Genomic DNA, 20,959 nt, shown 5'->3' with positions numbered 1-20,959 from the left:
CCCTGTCTCAGGTCTATGATTAAAAAGATCATCAGAAAGGTCTTTGTACTGTCCCCTCATATATTTATACATTAAAATAATATCACCCCTTAGTCTTCGTTTTTCCAAACTAAATAGCCCCAAGTGTAATAACCTATCTTGGTATTGCAGACCCCCCAGTCCTCTAATAACCTTAGTCGCTCTTCTCTGCACCCGCTCCAGTTCAGCTATGTCTTTCTTATACACCGGAGACCAGAACTGTGCACAGTATTCTAAGTGTGGTCGAACTAGTGACTTGTATAGAGGTAAAATTATGTTCTCCTCATGAGCATCTATGCCTCTTTTAATACATCCCATTATTTTATTTGCCTTTGTAGCAGCTGCCTGACACTGGCCACTGAATATGAGTTTGTCATCCACCCATACACCCAGGTCTTTTTCATTGACGGTTTTTCCCAGAGTTTTAGAATTAAGCACATAGTTATACATCTTATTACTTCTACCCAAGTGCATGACCTTACATTTATCCCCATTAAAGCTCATTTGCCATTTATCAGCCCAAGCTTCTAGTTTACATAAATCATCCTGTAATATAAAATTGTCCTCCCCTGTATTGATTACCCTGCAGAGTTTAGTGTCATCTGCAAATATTGAAATTCTACTCTGAATGCCCCCTACAAGGTCATTAATAAATGTTAAAAAGAAGAGGGCCCAATACTGACCCCTGTGGTACCCCACCGTGACCCAGTCCGAGTGTGCTCCATTAATAACCACCCTTTGTTTCCTATCCCTGAGCCAGCTCTCAACCCACTTACACATATTTTCCCCTATCCCCATTACTCTCATTTTATGTAACAACCTTTTGTGTGGCACCGTATCAAAAGCTTTGGAAAAGTCCATATATACTACGTCCACTGGGTTCCCTTGGTCCAGTCCGGAACTTACCTCTTCATAGAAGCTGATCAAATTAGTCTGACATGAACGGTCCCTAGTAAACCCGTGCTGATACTGGGTCATGAGGTTATTCCTCTTCAGATACTCCAGCAAAGCATCCCTTAGAATGCCCTCCAGGATTTTACCCACAGTAGAGGTTAAGCTTACTGGCCTATAATTACCGAGTTCAGTTTTTGCCCCTTTTTTGAATATTGGCACCACATTTGCTATACGCCAGTCCTGTGGTACAGACCCTGTTATTATGGAGTCTTTAAAGATTAAAAATAATGGTCTATCAATGACTGTACTTAGTTCCTGCAGTACTCGGGGGTGTATCCCATCCGGGCCCGGAGATTTGTCAATTTTAGTTATTTTTAGACGCCGCTGTACTTCCTGCTGGGTTAAGCAGGTGACATTTAATGGGGAATTTTTATCACTAGTCATTTTGTCTGCCATGGGATTTTCTTTTGTAAATACTGATGAAAAAAAGTCATTTAGCATATTGGCTTTTTCTTCATCCTCATCCACCATTTCACCCAGACTATTTTTAAGGGGGCCAACACTGTCATTTTTTAGTTTCTTACTATTTATATAGTTAAAGAATATTTTGGGATTATTTTTACTCTCTCTGGCAATGAGTCTCTCTGTCTCAATCTTTGCTGCCTTGATTTGCTTTTTACAGAATTTATTTAATTTTCTGTATTTATTTAATGTCTCCTCACTACCTACTTCCTTTAATTCTCTAAATGCTTTCTTTTTGTCCCTTATTGCGCCCCTTACAGCTCTATTTAGCCATATTGGTTTTCTCCTATTTCTAGTATGTTTATTCCCATACGGTATATACTGTGCACAGGTCCTATCCAGGATGCTAATAAATGTCTCCCATTTTCTTTGTGTATTTTTGTGTCTCAGGATATTGTCCCAGTTAATTGCACCAAGATCCTCTCTCATCCGTTGGAAATTTGCCCTCCTGAAGTTTAGTGTCCTTGTCACCCCCCTACTACCCATCTTATTAAAGGTTACATGAAAACTTATTATTTTGTGATCACTATTCCCCAAGTGACCCCCAACCCTTATATTTGATATGCGGTCTGGCCTGTTGGTTAATATTAGGTCTAGCAGTGCCCCCCTCCTTGTTGGGTCCTGAACCAGTTGTGAAAGGTAATTGTCTCTCATAGTTGTCAAAAACCGATTACCTTTGCTGGAACTGCAGGTTTCTGTTCCCCAATCTATTTCAGGGTAGTTGAAGTCCCCCATTATAATGACTTCTCCTTGAGTCGCAGCTTCATCTATTTGCTTTACGAGGATATTCTCCATTGCTTCCATTAGTTTTGGAGATTTATAACAAACCCCTATCAGTAATTTATTATTTTTTCCCCCTCCCCTTATCTCCACCCACAGGGACTCTACATTTTCATTAAATTCACCTATATTATCACGCAGGATGGGTTTTAACCTAGAATTTAGAGCAGAAAGGAAGGCTTCCAACCCCACCTGGCTAGGGAGATTCTGAACCACTTCCAGGCTGCCCGGATTTCAAAGATCACCTGTAACCTGTACCCTGGACTGCAAGTTCACCAGTAAAAGGTAAAGACACTGCAAATCCTGTGTCCTCCAATTATTTCCTGCACTCCAACATCTATCATTCCTTCCCAACTGCACTGGGAGCCCTGGGGACTAAGCTCTACCTGTGGGGAGCTATACCAACCCTGCTGCAATACCATCAGCCCCAGTGGACCCCTTTAAGCAGCATTGGCCATCCCTGGCCGAGTATCACAGGTGGTGTCACGAACACTACTACATTAGACTTTATTTCTACTTCCATTCATCCTCTTTTATTGGACGCCCAGGGCCACGGACCGGGTCACTGCTGCTGTGACACATCCATTTAAGAACTGGCCCGGTACTGAGTATCCCACAGCCCTGGCAGGTGCTCCATTTTGGCTTCACGAACAGCATTGACCGACCCATTAAACTGGGTCTTGTGCACTGAGAAATTGCCGCCATTACAGCACCACACGGCGCACAGGAAGCAGAAGGGGCGTGCCATCATGGGCGGAACCCAGAAGAAAGAGCGTGAAGTGAAGCTCTGGTGCGTTCTGTTGTGAGCGGGTGGAAAGCATGCAGCCGTGACTTGGAGAACCGGAAGGAGCACCATCCAGATCGCCAGTGGAGCAGCTGCAGACTCCGGTAATAGAACATCAGACCTGGGTGAGGTTAACTAAGGGGGGAAGTAACATGACTACTCCGGGTAGAGATTCAGCAGCAGATGCAGCTGCAGCCCCCATAGTACAGCAGAATGTGGCAGCAGCCACAGCCTCCAGAGTGCAGCAAGATCTGGCAACTGCCACCGCAGTCCCCATAATACCGCTATCAATGCCGTACATACCAGGAGCAGCCTGGTTACTGCAGTACTCAGGGGAGTCACACACCCTGAGTGACTTTAAGGAGAGAGACTATACAGTCTGTTTGAAGTGTACCCCCTGTCTGAAAATCAAAAGGTCAGCGTCCTCATTTAAAAAACTAAGCTTCATTTGACAACCTCAAATTTCATCATATACAATGTATAGTATAAGCCATCAAACGATAATAAGTTCAAGTCTCACAAGCAGAATAAGGAAAAAAAAAATATATATAAAGATTTTAAAAAAATAAATAAATATAAAAGTTGAAATCATTTTTTTTGTATTTAGGTGCTGCAATCTCCACAAAATATAACAATCCAAAGAAATCTAAACATCTCATGTATACCAATAAGATGATAGGTGCAAACAACCGTATATTCACTCATCCAAGAGAATTGGGTCGATTATCGAAATCATTGATCATAGTGTAAGCATAGTGTGATCTGATTCTTTTGAATGAAGAAAAGATGGAGAAAAAAATTTCTCCACCTTCTGCATTGTGTCATCAGAGTGCAATCCAATGGTTTCCAGCGTACTCATTGACTTGCATGACCGAGTGTGATCTTAATATTGGATCAAACTTGGGAATACAGTGATTTTTTTTCCTCAGACTGGCTCTGTCTGAGGAAAAAATCCGACATGTGCCCCTCCTCATACATTAGCATAGTGAAGAGTGATATCCGTCAAAATGAAGGATAGCACCCATCCGAATATTACGGTTATCTGCACAAGCCTTAAATGTAAGGTAAATGTAAAGGTATCAGAAAATGGTGAGACAAGCAAAACTTTATTTTACAAAGTTCTTAATATTTTGACCATTAAAACTTTAAAAAAACATTATAGGTTTCAAATCGGCATACTAATTCTGACATGAATACGCGTTTTGCCAGGTCATTTTTACTGCACAATGAATGCTATGAAAATTAAACCCAAAAAAACATTGGGGGAATTGCATTTTTTCACCATATTTACACACCTTGAATTTATTTCACAGTTTTCAGTAGATTGCATGATAAGCTGAATGGTGTTATTAAAAACTACAAATAATCAAGCAAAAAAACAGACAGCCATTTGTCTATGTTGATGGCCAATTAACTACGTTATAACACTTGGAAGAAGAGTAAGAAATGAAAGCACAAAAAAGGAAAATTTCCATGTCATAAAGGAGTTAATTTAAAAATAATGTGAACATTTCAATGACTTTCCATTGTGCTAAAATTCTATAAATGATACTATAATATTATTCTATATTGTACTACAATATTTTATAGTAATATGTCCTTACCAGACAGTAACCATCAGGTTTAAGTGTTGACACCACTCTAGATATGTCCACATTCTAACTATTCTGAAGTCTTGCCTTGGAGCATACAGAGGTGTATGTTTGGGTAATGTCACTCTCTGCTTTAGTCCAAGAATGCATGCTAAGATATGTGTACTCTGCATTTCCTTTGTATGCACGGACAAACTCCCACTTTGTTCTCACTTCCTTTGTGGTCTCCATCATAAAGCCATTTTCACTCTCAAGACTTCCTCTCATCCACATTTTTATATCATTGCAAATCAACAGCTCAGAATGTTTGCAGTTTTACTGATTCTGATCAAATTTACTTTTTCTGTAATGAAAATGATATCATTTTCTAATATATTTCCTACACTGAAGAGGATGTTCACTACCCAATTCCACGTTAATTGCTAAAATGCCTAACATAAAATAAAAAACCTAATCTTACTCCTGAGATTCCCAGTGGTCACATGACATTATTATGACGTGTGATGACTGCAACCAAACAGCAGTCGCTGATTGGCTGCAGCCTTCACTATTTCATGAGAGCAGACATTCAGGCCGGCGTCACACTAGGCGTAAGACAATACGGTCCGTTTTTTACAGCCGTAATACGGGCGTAATACGCAGAAAAGTCCCAAATCACTGTTCCGTATTCAATGAGAGGATGCGATTTTTACGGTCAAATGTATCCTTGTGTAATCCGTATGGCTTCCGTACGGCGTTTTTTTTGCGCAGGCTTGCAAAATGGACAAATCATGGATCCATCGGCTAAAATATTCCTAAAAACATATGTACAGTCTATATATATATATATATATATATATATATATATATATATGTCAGTGAGACATATATATATATATATATATATATTTATATTTAATTCAGCGCAAGATAGCATAAAAGCCGGTAAGTCAATATGAGACATGGTCCGTGTGTAATCCGTAATTTTATCGCCCCACATAGACTTTCATTGGCATATTTTTTGCGCAATACGCTGACAAACGCAGCATGCTGCCATTTTCTACAGCCGTACAATACCGTATATTACGGATGCGTAATATACGGCTGATAGGAGCAGCCCAATAGAGATTCATTGGGCCGTGTGTAATGCGTATTTTACGGACGTATTTTCTGCGCTCATACTTCCGTAAAACTCGCTAGTGTGACACCGGCCTCACTCTGATAGAACACTCAAAAGCTGCAGCTGATCAATGGCCGCTGATTGTCATGTAACCGCCAGGAACACAGCACTGATATCTCCACAGCAGCACCGATGCAGAAGGTGTTTTTTTGCTTGTTTCTTTGCTTTTTGTTTTAAATTATGTAGGGCACGTAAGCAATTAAGGAGAGGTTGTACAGTTTTCTTACAGTTTTACAGCATTTATGCTTGCCTGATTGCAATCATTCAATGGAAACTTCATTTTTTTCTAATACTGGATACAATTCTGCCCTGGTCATATGGTAGACAAAAGGTGTTTGGCTTGTGACAATGGCACTCACCCAATTATTACATCTTGTACACGAGCTCTAAATGTAATTTCAGTTTGTAAAAAGGAAGCCCTCATACAGCTCCATTATTGGAAAAACAACAAGTTACGAGTCCCAGAAAATGGTGAGACAAACAGAACTTTTTTTTTTTTTTTTTTACAACGTTCTCAATATTTTTAACCACTAAGACATTAAAGAAACATTATAGGGTTTGAATCAGCATAATCATGATGACATGAAAACTCATACTGTCAGGTCATTTTTACTGCATAATAAATGCTGTGAAAGCAAAACCTAGAAACCAATGGGAGAATTGCATTTTTCTTTATGGATCGGTGCCAGAGGCAATCACATTCATAAGAAATTGAAACATAATGTATGTTAGAGAATTGCACATTAGTATAGAATATGGACAAGTGCTATGCAAGAAAACATGGCATAGCACTCGGACCAGTGTTAATTTATGGGGAAGCTCACATCTGTGATTATTTTCTCATGCCAAATCAGCATGCGAGAACATTCGCAGCATGCTGCGATCGGCACCGATACTTAGCCGAGTCTCGGCTCACTCGCACCCATATAAGTCTATGGGTGCAAGTGACACAGCGCACATCACTCGGATATCATCCGAGTACGGTGCGGTATACATAGATGCTGGCAGTGGAGGAGATGGAGAAATTACTTTCTCCGCCTCCTCCGCAGCTGTACTCCAATTCTCTCTGTGCAAGAGGATCGGACCACAGTAGCATGACACTTGGCTTCCGCCCCCAGCAGAGCAGGAGCCGAGGGTCATTAGCATATCACATCTGATGCTCTCGCATTGGATTCCCTAAGCTACTGTGACTCCGACCTTAGACAGAGATGTTATTGCATTAGCACTGCCTCTTTTAGACAAATACATGATCACTGCATAACTGGAAGGTGAAAAGGCTATTTATTAAAACTCAACACAGCCGTAATTCTGACAACTGTTGAAGTATCAGAGCAATTTTCTCCTAATAATTGCCCATGCTTTGACAGCCCCAGTTACAGGAAAAATTTGCCCTCAGTGGGGCTCTCTATTTATATTTCTTATCTCATACGCTAAGATCAATTTTTGAAAGTCTATACTAGGTGAGGGAGAACATACAAACTTCATGCAGATGTTGTTATGGGTCAAGACAGGACCTAAATGATGTAAGTCAACAAGATCAACTATTGAGGATTCCATTCTGCAAAACAAGTTATAATACAAAAGCTAAAGTATATCAAATAGTAATATAAATGTTGTAAACTATGATAAAAGAAAAAAACTCTGCCAATTAAAGATGGGCACATTTATTTGAGTGGAATTGAATCCAACATAAATTTGCAAAAAATCAACATTCTGGAAGATACTTGTTTGTAATTCGCTCAGCGTAAATATAAATACATGGCAGCCAGCTGTGGCGTGAACTTTAGACGGCCATCACAAAGTTAAAAAAAGAGAAAAAAGAAAACTTCCCCCCTTGCTGCCCCCTTCATGCTATCCTACCTCCACAGCTCCATTACATCACTTATCCAGTTTTGCGCAGGCCCCGAAGTTTGCAGTCCATGGCTGACTCAAGATCAAAAAGACCAAAATCCACAAGTAGGCACTGGACCAAAGGTTTGATGTCGCGGAGGCATCCTGGACCAGACGATGGGCATTGAGCAGTGGTGATGGCTGGAAAGGTCAGCAATTATGTACAGTATGTTTTTCATTTCTTTTTAACCTTTTATTGCTTACCTCTGCAGCCTTTTCCACTGATCTCTGTCCAGTCCTAAGTACCTCCACCACACCGCATGCTCTGAGTCCTGCTCATGTCTGGCAGTGCCAGCCTAGAGTAAATTCTGAATATGCTACTCAACAGAGGACTGGACAGGGGGCAGGGAGAAGCAGGAGAGAGGGGCAATGAGGGAGTATTTTTTTTTTTTACATCTCATGTTCATAATGAGTTGTAAAAATAGCATTATAAGGGACAACCACTTTGCGGAAAATAACTTTTCTATTAATCAAATTTCTCAGTAAAATAAACATTAACAGCCAAATTAAAATTTTGTCAGATCCACTCATCTCCACTGCCAATGTATCAGAGACTCAAACCTGGGTGTAATCTCAATATTTGTTTGATTAATTAAAATTGAAATGCTTTTTAAATACACTCTGGGGCTGGTTAGTTACTACTGTCTTAAATTTTTACAGCTTAAATCTAGACTAAGCACAAGATGGCACATTCTGTATGATAAATTCATAGAATGATAGAGTTGGAAGGGACCTCCTGGGTCATCTGGTCCAACCCTCTGCTCAAAGCAGGATTCACTAAACCATCCCAGAAAGATGTCTGTCCAGCCTCTGTTTGAAGACTTTCATTGAAGGAGAACTCACCACCTCTCGTGGCAGCCTGTTCTACTCATTGAATGATCACCCTAACTGTCAAAAAGTTTTTTCTAATATCTAATCAGTGTCTCCTCCCATTCAGTTTCATCCCATTGCTTCTAGTCTTTCCTTGTGCAAATGAGAATAAAAATGATCCTTCTACAATGTGACAGCCCTTGAGATATTTGTAGACATCTTTTAAATCTCCTCTCAGTCTTCTTTTTTGCAAGCTGAACATTCCCAAATATGTGGATATTTCTTGATAGGTTAGACACTTTTCCTTATGTCACAATTTGGTTGAATTATTTTAAACCAGGGCTACATGAACCTTTTTGTTTGAGAGTCATAGCCTGAAACTGTGTGACAGGCACTTGTATAAACCAATGAGTATTTCCTCTGTATGCACCATTAGCTTAGTAAATCTCCCGTTACTGTATTTTTCGGATTGTAAGATGCATTTTTTCCTCAAAAAAGAGAAATGGGAGTGTGTCTTATAATCCGAATATAGCTTACCGCGAGGACAGCTGCTGTGGAGCTGGCAGTCTTGGCAAGAGTGGGACGATACTGCAGGGTCCAGGCTGGGAGAAGGGATTGTCCCAGTGATGCGAGGCTGTGCTGGACTTTCAGAAAATATCGGCTCCAGATATCTCAATCTTCAAAAGCACAGCCTCAGGTCGCCATTTTCCTGAAGCCACCAACAGTGAAATGTGCAAGGGACTCTGCTCACCGCCGACAATTTCTGAAAGATCAGCTCAGCCTCTCGCCGCCGGAACACCCCATTATCTCAGTCCAGGGCTCTTAGCATTGCACAACTCCTGCCGCCACTAGCTTCCCACTGCAGCGACTATGCCTCCTGTGAACCCGCTCCACCGCCGTCACCCCCCTGGTAAACTACAGTAAGATCAAATTATAAGATGCACCACCATTTTATTAAAAAAACTTTTTTTCTTATTTTCCGGCCTAAAATTTGTGGTGCGTCTTGTGATCCGGTGTGTCTTTTAGTCCACAAAATACGGTAACTGCTAAATTTGCTTTTTGGCATATTCGCTTATCACTATATGTATGTAAACCCATAGGGACAAAACTCTGAAATTAGTGGTACTATGAAATAAATAATTTTAATAATGGTGAATTATAATAAAAGGTTGTAATAGAATATTAACCCATTATCTACCAATGTCCTTTTTCTGGGACATTTAGCTTCTAGCAACTACGATTTTATAATTTTTATAATTAGGTCCAATTTTTTGTGTTGTGTTTGTAAAATGAATGTTTTCAAAATAGGAAATTATGTCATTGTTATTTTTAAATGAATATTGGGACGCCCTTTTCTGAAAAATCCGTAATTGTAAAAATTTTAATTTGGCAAGTAGTGGGTTAAAACTTCAATTTTGGAGCCAATTTTAGGTATGGAGACTGATTTCTAATGGTACGTAAGGTGCAAATAATTATTGATGAATTACATTGATTAAATTATGCTGACCTGTTAATATTTTTGAATTATACCTTGTGAAGTTAATAATCATATGAAGAAATATTTTGCAATTCTTTTTTATTTTTCATATATCTATACTTGTATTTAAAAGACATCTTGAAATTTTGTAGTATTCCACTGAGGTTTATCATATGCTGCCAATTCCTGTTCTGTAGAGATCATGTTCAGCAGTATTCTCATGGTCATCACTGGCAGTATTACAAGGAAAGATAACACCAATATACGGTATAAATAACACCAAATGCATGGCCTATAGGTTATTGGCACAACTGACCCTTTCCATGCACCGTGACCTCTTCTCAAGAGTATATTGAGGACATTGTCTCAAAGAAGTCATTAAACACCTCCAGACCATGTTTCCCATACAGTAATACCTTGATTGACAAGTGCATCTACTTGCGAATTTTCTAAGACACGAGCTGTTGCTCAGTCGAATTTTTGTTTTATGAAGCGAGCCAAGATCTGAGTTACAAACGAGCAAGCTTACGTCACACACCACTTAGTTATCCTGCCGTGCAAGTATCTCTGTCATTGCTGTTGCTTTGTTCTTCGACCAAGGGTCCTAAGAAAGTGAATTATTGCCCTGTCACTTTCTCATACTGCACTATTATGTGCACTCTCTGACTGTTTGGAGTGTTGGCTTTAGGGTTCAATATTTGCTACATTTATTTATATGTGGCCCTTTGCTTACTTGCTTTATTTATTTTTGATTTTCAGTGGGTACGGAAAGTATTCAGAACCCTTTAAATTTTTCACTCTTTGTTTCATTGCAGCCATTTGGTAAATTCAAAAAAGTTCATTTTTTTTACTCATTAATGTACACTTTGCACCCCATCTTGATTGAAAAAAATAGAAATGTAGTAATTTTAGAAAATTTATTAAAAAAGAAAAACTGAAATATCACATGGTCATAGGTATTTAGACCCTTTTCTCAGTAGAGTAGAAGCACCCTTTTGAGCTAGTACAGCCATGAGTCTTCTTGGGAATGATGCAACAGGTTTTTGACACCTCGATTTGGGGATCCTCTGCAATTCTTTCTTGCAGATCCTCTCCAGTTCCATCAGGTTGGATGGTGATCGTTTTTGGACAGCCATTTTCAGGTCTCTCCAAAGATTCTCAATTGGGTTTATGTCAGGGCTATGGCTGGGCTTTTAAGGTGAACCTTCAGCCAAGTCTGAGGTCCAGAGCACTCTGAAAGAATTTTTCATCCAGGATGTCTCTGTATTTTGCTATTTTCATGTTTCCTTCAATGGCAGCCAGTTATTCTGTCCCTGCAGCTGAAAAACACCCCATAGCATGATGCTGCCACTACCATGTTTCACTGTTGGGATTGTATTGGGCAGGTGATGAGCAGTGCTTGGTTTTCTCCACACATCCCGCTTAGTACTATCACCAAAAAGGTCTATCTTTGTCTCATCAGACCAGAGAATCGTATTTCTCATTGTCTGGGAGTCATTCATGTGTTTCTTAGCAAACTCTATGCGGGCTTTCATATGTCTTGCACTGAGGAGAGGCTTCTGTCGGGCAACTCTGCCATAAAGGCCCGACTGGTGGAGGGCTGCAGTGATAGTTGACTTTGTGGAACTTTATCCCATCTCCCTTCTGCATCTCTGGAGCTCAGCCACAGTGATCTTGGAGTTCTTCTTTACCTCTATCACCAAGAGTCTTCTCCCACGATTGCTCAGTTTGGCTGGACGGCCAGGTCTAGGAAGACTTCTCGTGGTCCCAAACTTCTTGCTTTTAAGGATTATTGAGGCCACTATGCTCTTAGGAACCTTGAGTACTGCAGAAATTCTGTTGTAACCTTGGCCAGATGTGTGCCTTGCCACAATTCTGTCTCTGAGCTCCTTGGCAAGTTCCTTTGACCTTATGATTCTAATTTGGTCTGACATGCATTGTGAGCTGTGAGGTTTTATATAGACAGGTGTGTGCCTTTCCAAATCAAGTCCTATTAGTTTAATTAAACATAGCTAGACTTCAATGAAGGAGTATAACCATCTCAAGGAGGATCACAAGGAAATGGGCAGCATGTGACTTAAATATGAGTATCTGAGCAAAGGTTCTGAATACTTATGACCATGTGATATTTCAGTTTTTCTTTTTTATTAAATTTCCAAAAAATTTTCCATTTTTTTTCAGTCAAGATGGAGTGCAGGGTGTACATTAATGTGAAAAAAATTGAACTTTTTTGAATTTACCAAATGGCTGCAGTGAAACTAAGAGTGAAAAATTTAAAGGGGTCTGAATACTTTCCGTACCCACTGTATAGTGCTGACTCTATGTCAATATCTTTATATTTTTTTTCCTTGATCTGTGGCTCATTATTATGTCAATTTTGTAAGTGCATTTTCATGCTATTGTATCATTCTATTCTGGGTCATCTGATTAACAGGGTTTTAGCTCTATTACGGGCTTCTGTATATTTCTATGTCATATTTGACTTTTGAAATGTTTTTAACTTTTGTTGCAGTTTTATAAATAATTGAAAATTATAATTATTTGGTGATCACTGTACTGTATAGCATGTTTGTTTTTCTAAGAAAGTGAGTGCCAGCACTGAGAAGAAAAGGATCATGTCCTTGGATGAAAAGCAAGAAATCATCGAAAAACAGAGTGAGGTGTGCGAGTTGTCAACTTGGCAATACAGTATGTTTGTTGTACTTCTACAATATGTATGATTTTGAAGCAAAGGAAGTCAATAAAGGCTACATTGCCAGCCAAGGGAGTCAAGATTATTTCAAGGCTCCAGACATCTGTCAATAAAGAGATGGAGAAATTATTGTTGGTGTGATTGACAGAGAAGAAGGAGATACCATGACCGAGATCATCAACTGTGAGAAGGCACAAGACATTTATGGAGATTTGGTGCAGTAGACAGAGGGAACATCAACAGACAAGGAAGAATCATTCAAAGCCAGTCAAGGATGGTTTGATAATTTTAAAAAGAGGACTGGCACATCAAGCATAGAGAGGCAGCACACTCGGATGAGAAGGCAGTTGACGATTTTATTGTCACTGTTTCTGAGCTGACAGTAGAAGAGGGATAGATCCCCCAGCAAGCCTTCAACTGTGGTGAGACAGGGCTTCTCTGGAAAAACATGTCGAGGAGGACACACATAATGGCAGAGGAGAAGAGCATGCCAGGCCAACCTATGAATGCAAGCGGTGACCGCAAGATCAAGCCGCTATTCGTATATCACTTTGAAAATCCCAGAGCCCTTAAGCTTCTTAAGATTTTTAAAGAAACACTGTAGGTTATGTGGTGGGCAAAGCCAAAGGCACCAGTGATTACTTACTGCAGTGAGTAAACCTGGTCTTTGGTCCTTCAGTCAAGAAGTACATTTTGGAAAAAAAATAACCCCTACAAGCCTTAACTAGGACCTCTATTTTCCAAACAACACAACCCCCATCCTGCAGCCAATGGAACAGCAGGTGATTTCAAATTTCGAAAAGCTCTACACTAAGAACCTGTTTTGGTGCTGCTTTGAGGTTACAGAAAGCACAAACCTCACCCTTCGAGAGTTGTGGAAGGATCACTACAAAATTGTGTCTTGCCTCAGAATTATCGCAGGGTGTTACCAGAAGAAACTTAAACTCTGTGTGGAAGAAGCTGTGGTCTGAGGTTGTGTCAGAAAGAGACATTGAAGGATTCGAACCTGAAGTGTTAGTGGTAGAGGAGATTGTGTCCCTCGGAAAGTCCATGGTCCTGGAAATGGATGAAGAAGACGTTAACAAACTCATCGAGAAGCACAACAAGGAACTGACAACTGAAGAATTAAAGGAGCTACAACAGCAGCAGCATATGGAGGTTGTGCATGAAATTAATGCGAAAGAGTCAGAGGTGCAGGAGGTAATCTGTACAAGTGAGATTAATCCCTTAGTGACTGGGCCAAATTTTTTTAATCTGACCAGTGTCATTTTATATGAGATTATTTTTTCATGGCACATTATTATTTATGATTATGGTAAATTTAGGTGTATATGTTTTTTACAAAAAATATCAGAAATTTGAGAAAAATGTAAAAAATAAGCAATTTTCAAACTTTGAAACTTTGAACGATTATCCCTTTAAACCAAATAGTCATGCCATAGAAAAATCTTAATAAATAGCATCTACCTCATGTCTACTTTAAATCAGTACCATTTGTAAAATGTTCTTTTATTTTGTTAGCAATTTAGGAGGATTAAAAATGTAGCAGCAAATTTTCATTTTTACAAGGAAATTTACTAAATTTATTTTTTGGGCCCTATCCGAGTTTGAAGTGACTTTGGAGGTCCTATATATTGGGAAACCCCCAAAAGTGATACCAGTTTTAAAACAGTACCCCCTGACATATTGAAAACTGCTGTCAGGTAGTTTATTAACCCTTCAGGTGCTTTTCAGGAATTAGTGCAAAGTGACATGACAGGAATGAAAAAGTGTATTTTTACCACCTAAATGTCAGTAACTTCTGAAGAGGCAGCTACAGCCGGCAGATCCTAAGGCGGCTATTTGGCCATGATTTGCCGTGGCAAGCATCAGGACCACACAATTGTGATCTCAGGGCACCGATGGGGATAAAGAGGAAGCCCCCACACTCTGTTAACCATTTGTATGATGTAGTCACTACTGACAGCATCATCTAAGAGGTTAAACAGATATGGATGATGCAAACACTGATCGTGGCTAATACAGCAAGATGGCAACTATAGTGTACAGCCAACAGCTGCTGGATTGTCACCTGTATGGGGAGGCTTTTCTCTTATATCTCAGGTCAGTAAAAAGACATATTGGCGGTCATTAAGGGGTTAAGGAAATGTTGGAAATGTGGTAGAAAATTTCAGAGATTATTGAAAAGAAACACCCTAATAAAGTTGCAGCAGGTCGTGCATTGGTGCTGTGTAATGACACTTGCCTCACTGATTTTCTCAACATTTTGAAAGGGAGGAACAAATAAACCGCCTTGGATAGGTTTTTATTGGAACGCCTTGCAAGTGAAAGCAAGGAAACTGAGGCAAAAAAGGCAAAAGTCAGTGAAGAAGATGGTTACATAAAGATGATTAGGTGAAGTTATTAAAAAAAAGTACAAAACAATAGTTTATTACACGTTTAACAGTTTTTCACATAGTACATTACTGCGTTTCTTATTAATAAAGCTATTTTTTCTTATTTAAAAACACCTAATAAAAATGTTTTGTGGTTTTGGGGGGCTGGAACGGACTAATAGCATTTCAATTCATTTTATTGGGGACATTTAATTTGATATATGAACAAACTGAGTTAAGAGTTTCAGTCACAGAACGAATTAACCTCGTAAGTCAAGGTATTACTGCAGTCCATGTGGCTAGAATGCAGTTATCGGCTGCAGAAGCAAAATGGTCAGCCCAATGGGAAAAAAGAATTAAAAAATCTAACATTAGAAAATCAAAATAGATTACAAAAAAAATATATTCACTTGTATATATTGTTTCTCAGTACTTGGTTATATATTTTCATAAGAAATTAGTAAAAATATATTAGACATGCATTTTTTAAAGGGAACCTGTCACCAGTTTCTACTATTTAATTTAAAGGGCCACTGTCACCCCCCTCCAGCCGTTATAAACTAAAAGAGCCACCTTGTGCAGCAGTAATGCTGCAGTCTAACAAGGTGGCTCTTTTAGTTTTTGATTCAGTTATTCCCTAAATAACGCGTTTTAAAATTTGTAGAAAATAACCTGTCCTCAGACCTGGAGGCGGTCCGAAGCTTCCTCGGTGAATCTCCCAACGGCCGTCACTCTTCTCTTCTGGGGATGTGGTCGCCGCCCCCTGAGCGCTGTTTCTTCTTAAATCCGGCGCCTGCGCTGTGCGTGCCTGCCTGGGGCAGGCACAGTCTTTATTGTCAGTCACAGCTCAGATCCAGGGTGCCTGACTGCGCCTGTGCGGGCAGTGCGGCCACCCTGTTGCTGAATCCCCGCCCCGCACTGTGTTATTCATTATGCACAGTGCGGGGCTGGGGTTCCTGGGCATGCGCACTGCGCTGTTCAGACGCTCCCCCGGTCCCCCGCCTTCCAGCGTTGCCGTAATATACAGGTTTCCTTGCCAGCGTTTGGAATGAAGCAGCCGCAAATAACAACGCTGGAAGGTGGGGGAGCTGGTGATACTGTGCTGATAGCTGCAACTTTGATCAAATCAATGTTTGATCTGTTACAGATATACCAGTTCTCTGAGTGCTGAGCTCTGAATAAACTCACCCACACCACTGATTGTCAGATTACTGTGTACACTGTGCATAGGCAGAAAGCTGCTGATTTTTTAATGGGAACAGGGAAATATACCACTCATAAATATGGAGAACTACATGACAGAAGGTTTACTAGTCCTCTAGTGATAATCTCCTGCTGATAAAACAGTAATTTTATCAAAACTACAGCAAGCAGCCCAGTAAGTGACACATCGCTTGAGTTGGGGTCTCTTTCTCTACATTATACTTCTCTCAGATTAGATGGATAAAAACTGTTGACAGATGCCCTGTAAGGGAATTCATCTTTACAACTACTGATTTTATATTGGACAAGGCTTTATGATCAGCTCATTGCTGTGCTTTGGACATTGCTAGCTGTTATTGCCAGGTTAGGTTCTGGCAGATACATATCCCATACAGCAATATGCCATGGAGGATGCCAACTATTCAAGTAAATGTATATTTACTGAGATCTGCTTGGGCTAATAGAGGTTCCCTTATAAATGTCCATCTAGAAAGCAGTAGTCTTGATGGGACAGCCAGTTTAATGATGATGACTTTGATGATGACACAATTTTGAGCTGGGAGCAATGATATCATATATTCTCATGTGCAAGTGGAGAGGTTGGATTTATTTAAAAAAAAAGTTGGAAGACTAAGTAAGATTAAGAAAAAAAAGACAGTAATAATGAAGAGTAGCTGCATTGAACAGATAGTCTCCCATAAGTAAACAGTTTATACGCGGCTCCAGTTTCTAATTTGCATATGGTATTCTGTATTAGAAACCTTTTTTTCTCATTTTCAATAAGATGCTTAATTATAGGATTTGAATATTTTATAACTCAAGAAATGTAATTTTATGAAAAGAAACTGTTTAATAAACTGAATCATGGTTGAAATAAAGAAAAAGGAAATCTTTAAAAATTTAAGCCTATTGAATTAAAATAAATCATTGAAGATTTTATGAAAAAGTCACAACCCATAAATATGTCAAAGCAGTGCAGAATCAAGACTGGGCTTATAAAAGCATAAGTCGTCCAGTCAAGAGAGGGCAGATGATGAAACATTCATGACTCTTTGAGCGTGTCAGTACCAACTGAGGTCATTAAAGGGCATAAGGGAAGCACAAAATATGGAGATGAATGGTGACAATGGTTGCTAACACTTTGGTGAGCCTAGTTATGATAAGAGGGTATTTTCCAATGCCGCAAAGGCTACTATCTCTAAAGAGGTTGTCCACTACTTTTTCATTGATGGACTATCCTTAGGATAAGTAATCAATGACTGATTAGCCGTTGTCCGACACCAGGCACTCCTGCCGATGTCAGCCAACTGCTCTATTGCGGAGCTAGTCCGTCTTCTGGTAGTGGGTGTGGTAGGGTGCCGCACATCTGCCTCCTCTTGATTTGAATAGGAGGCAGATGTAGGAAGGTATCTGGAGACTAGATTGGGGATGCATGAAGGAGATAGATTATGGACGGCTTTGTAAGTCATTGCTAACTGTTTAAACTGAATTCACTGGGGAATTGGGAGGCAATGAAGGGATTGAAAGAGGGCAAAGGCAGAGGAGTAGAGATGGGAGAGGTTGTATAATTAGGCAGCAAAGTTAAGGATGGACTGGAAAGATGCAAAAGTGTTAGTCACAGGAGTATATTGCAATAGTCGAGGAGGTAGGTGTTGAGAGCATGAGCTTATATTTTTGTAGATGGGTTGAGGTGGATTCTGGAAATGTTTTGAGCTGGAGGAAGCAGAATATGTAAGTACCTTTGTGTGCGACAATGTATAAGCACATCATGGTCTCACTCCCTGTACCTGAATGTAAAATTACAGATCAAGAATAGTACTGCATACTGCGTAAGCAATGCTGTGTCTTATGAAAGTACTGCATATACAAGCAATCTCGTGAAAAAAAAATCTTTATTATAGTAGAAAAAAAGAAACATATTTTGTACCTCCAAGTCCAAACTCACCTATCCAATAACACAATCAGCATTTTATCTTGCATGATGGGCTTTGTAAAGAAAATATACCTCCTCGAAAAAATAAAATATAAATTGATGAATAAGTTGGATGAGGAGCCGACATGTTGCTTGTGCACCCAATGCAGCAGTACTGAGGCCCGAAGGGGGAGGACGGCCCGCCACCACCAGCTACTACTTGCTGGATGTGCTGAAATGTGTTGCAGTACAGGGAACCCCCCGACTCCCTGCACTGCAACACACGCCGCCGGCCAATCAGAGGCTGGCAGCTGATGCTGAAGTGCCCATGACTGGCAGTGACATCATGTTCCATGATGGGGACACCGGAGTCAGCTGCCGGCTTCCACACAGGCTGTAGAAGATAATCCCACATGGCTTGGGAGCGTTGGGAAATGTGAGTAGTTTTGTTTGTTCTTAATGTATTACAAATCAGGGCACATTATCGCAGGATGTGGGACATGTATATATGAGTATGGAACCCATTATACTAGGATGGGGCACATATACCCGAATGGGGAACATATATATGAGAATGGTGCAAACACATTATGTTTAGTGTTGAGCGATACCGTCCGATACTTGAAAGTATCGGTATCGGATAGTATCAGCCGATACCCGAAAACTATCGGATATCGCCGATACCGATACCCGATACCAATAAAAGTCAATGGGACACCAAGTATCGGAAGGTATCCTGATGGTTCCCAGGGTCTGAAGGAGAGGAAACTCTCCTTCAGGCCCTGGGATCCATATTAATGTGTAAAATAAATAATTAAAATAAAAAATATTGATATACTCACCCGTCTGGAGGCCCCTGCACCTTACCGCTGTTAACCGGCAGCCTGCTTTGCTTAAAATGAGCGCGTTCAGCACCTTCCATGACGTCACAGCTTCTGATTGGTTGCGTGCCGCTCATGTGACCGCCACGCGACCAATCACAAGCCGTGACGTCATTCTCAGGTCCTAAATTCCGAATTCTAGGAATTTAGGACCTGAGAATTAAGTCACGGCTTGTGATTGGTCGCGTGGCGGTCACATGAGCGGCACGCGACCAATCAGAAGCCGTGACGTCATGGAAGGTGCTGAACGCGCTCATTTTAAGCAAAGCAGGCTGCCGGTTACCAGCGGTGATGTCCAGGGGCCTCTGGAGAGGTGAGTATATCAATATTTTTTATTTGTATTCTTTATTTTTTACATGGATATGGATCCCAGGGCCTGAAGGAGAGTTTCCTCTCCTTCAGACCCTGGGGACCATACACTGTGAACTTCCGATTCCGATTCCCGATACCACAAAAGTATTGGATCTCGGTATCGGAATTCCGATACCGCAAGTATCGGCCGATACCCGATACTTGCGGTATCGGAATGCTCAACACTAATTATGTTACAATAGGGACTTATTTACGAGGATGGGGCACATAGTTACCAGCATGGGGGACACAAATACCAGGATGGGGACATGTATACTTGGATAGGGGACATATATACCTGGATGGGGCTCATTATACCATAATGGGGGATATTATACCAGGAAGGGGACCAGGATGGGTGACATTATACCAAAAAGGAGGCCAGGTTAGGAGACATTATCTCAGCAAGGGGCTTAGTAAGGGGGATTATTACTGAAGGGGTCTCCCTTATTACGTATCATCCTCTCTAGTTATGTATGGGAAGTTTCCTTATTATGTAGCATCCTCTGTTGTTATGCACACTGCTGCCCCATTATTACACAGTATTAAGTCTTGTTATATATAGCACTGTCACTTATATAGCGTATATTAATTATTAATTGTTTTTTGTATTAACATCTCCCTCTCTTTATTACATACAATCTTCTCCTGTTAGATAGAAAATGTAATGACTGCTGATAGAACAACATCTGACCGGAAGACCAGTCTATCTGCCTTTTCTATCAGAAAATATTCTTTACCACCATCATCAGTCATTTCAGTTTATATCTTAGAAGACAAGAAGGTATCAAGTAAAGAATTGGGCACAATAAATAACAAATAACTAGAATCTCATGTAAGGGACGGTGCTGTACATGACCAGAGAGGACACTGTGCAATAAGGGATGGCAATATACATAACGAGAGGAGGCTATGTAATAGATATTTATATATACCGTATTTTGCGGATTATAAAATGCTCTGGATTATGACTCACCCCAAATTTTGAGGAGAAAAATAGGATTTTTTTTTTTTAAATATTAATATGGTGGTGCTTCTTATAATCCATGCATCTTATTGCTTAATGTGGTGGCTGTGGTGAAGCGGGGTCCCAGGGAGGAGGCAGGAGTGGGTGATGCTACAGGCCACAGGCTGGGATGAGGAGGTGTTCCGATGTGCAGTGCGCCGCGTTGCTGCGGGTGTCTGGTGCTGCAGGGGGGTCTGGCAGTACTGCCTGATGCAGCTGAGGGTGTCTCCGGTACTGAGGGTGCCCAGCAGTGCTAGGTGGGTGTCCGTTGCAGCAGAGGTGTACAGAGGTGCTGCCTGGTACTGCTGCGGGTGTCCTCCAGGTGGTGCTGCGGGGGTGGTTCCGGTGGTGCGTCGGACACCCCCTCATCCCTGCCTGCGCCCTGCAGCAACGGTACCGGTAAGGTATATATGCATTGTAAGGCGCCCCCCCATTTTCCCCTCAAATTTTGAAAAATATGGTATATATATCTACTACATAGTCTCCTCTCGTTTTGTGTATTGCCATCCCTTCCTTATTACACAGTGCCATCTCTTGTCATGTATATATATATATATATATATATATATATATATATATATATATATATATATATATATATCTTGGTTGCCAT

At 40.4% G+C, this 20,959-nt stretch overlaps 1 protein-coding gene across 3 annotated transcripts in view; it reads right to left on the bottom strand.

Annotated features, from left to right (window-relative positions):
- The window catches only part of LOC143793869 (chemerin-like receptor 1), a 129,727-nt gene that overhangs the window by 62,895 nt on the left and 45,873 nt on the right, over positions 1-20,959 (bottom strand). The window contains exon 1 of one of the 3 annotated variants that reach the window (XM_077280821.1): positions 4,603-4,715. The exons of 1 other annotated variant lie outside the window; for it this stretch is intronic. The gene's annotated coding sequence lies outside the window, so the exon portion shown is untranslated. Of the gene's footprint in view, positions 1-4,602; positions 4,716-20,959 lie in introns of those variants that run through there. One more of the 3 variants, XM_077280819.1, reaches the window with a different exon arrangement.

This window comes from Ranitomeya variabilis, chromosome 1 (assembly GCF_051348905.1).
Source record: "Ranitomeya variabilis isolate aRanVar5 chromosome 1, aRanVar5.hap1, whole genome shotgun sequence".
Taxonomy (NCBI): Eukaryota; Metazoa; Chordata; class Amphibia; order Anura; family Dendrobatidae; genus Ranitomeya; species Ranitomeya variabilis.
The sequence above is the reverse complement of the archived record's forward strand: the minus strand, read 5'-3'. Positions and strand labels throughout refer to the sequence as shown.